Source organism: Papaver somniferum, chromosome 4, assembly GCF_003573695.1.
Source record: "Papaver somniferum cultivar HN1 chromosome 4, ASM357369v1, whole genome shotgun sequence".
Classification (NCBI taxonomy): domain Eukaryota; kingdom Viridiplantae; phylum Streptophyta; class Magnoliopsida; order Ranunculales; family Papaveraceae; genus Papaver; species Papaver somniferum.
Genome location: NC_039361.1, coordinates 59,238,864 through 59,240,088, shown reverse-complemented (window position 1 = coordinate 59,240,088; position 1,225 = coordinate 59,238,864). Strand labels below are relative to the sequence as shown.

At 34.7% G+C, this 1,225-nt stretch overlaps 1 pseudogene; it reads left to right on the top strand.

Annotated features, from left to right (window-relative positions):
* The first annotated feature begins 336 nt into the window (after positions 1–336).
* Positions 337–456, top strand: LOC113276657 (annotated as a pseudogene).
* Positions 457–1,225: the final 769 nt, after the last annotated feature.

Here is a 1,225-nt window from a genome sequence, read left to right as displayed (position 1 = left end):
AATTCAACTCATTTTAAATGAGTTCGAAACAATAAGAAATGAAACACAAGCCTATTTGGTTTTCTATAACTAAAATCTATAATTTGTAGCTCTATGTTCAACTACAATAATTTAAATCCTAACAGATATGTATGTCTAAGTTTTCCGTGCTAAAATTTAATAATTTATTAATTTGATGTAATTTATCCATTTAACTAATCTAACATTTCAATTATTTTAAATCTTACATATTAATTATTTAAAATTTTAGTTAACTTTAAATCATCATTATATCAAAGTTAAATCATTTTAAGTTATACAAATTTACCTATTTATTTAATTATTTTATATTATTTAGCAATCGATCATACCATCACTAATGCACCAGAACCCATCAGAACTATGCAGTTAAGCGTGCTTGGGAGAGAGTAATGCTAAGATGGGTGACCTATTTGGGAAGTCCTCGTGTTGATTGCCTTTTTTATTTTTTTTCCATGCACTCCCTGACAATCACTTATTTTGATGATGTTAAGAAGCAAATCCCAGACCAATTTTCTATGTCTGCAAGAGATTCCATATTGTGGCAATGCAATCGTGTGAAGCATGCACATGATTATTTGTTGGCTGTAGCAATTAGTGGACTTAATTAATGCCTTGGGCCACGACAGTTCAGAGCTGTTCTCTTCTATCGTCTTGGTATCCCACTTTTTGTTGAGAATGGTCTATGCTCAAGTTGTAACAGATCTATGGATATCTTTGGAGACCACGCGCTTCATTGTGCTAAGGAGGTTGGAAGTAAGTTTCGACATGACCATTTACGTGGTGTAGTCGCTGATATTTGTTACAAAGCTAGTGTGCATGCGCGTAAGGAAGTTTCTCTTGGGTTTCTGTGATGATGACAAATACTTACGACCTGCAGATATTCTTGTTCTTAACTGGGAAAATGGGAAAGTTGTTTGTATGGATGCCACAGTTGTTTGTCCCTTCACTGGTGAAGGAAGTCGCTCTTTCGTCCCAGGCAAATCTATTTCTGGTGTTGTTTCGCGTAAACGCACTAAATACTTGGACAAGTGTGAATCACATGGTTTTGGACTGGGAGTTCTAGCTTTCTCTACATTAGGGGAACTTGGTGAAGATACTTTGTGTTTTTTCAAGCGCCTGAAGAATTGTTTAGTTAGCAATGACGCTAGTAGTGGTTTTGGTAGTATTATTTATCATAGATTAGGTATTGCTATTCAAAAAGGAG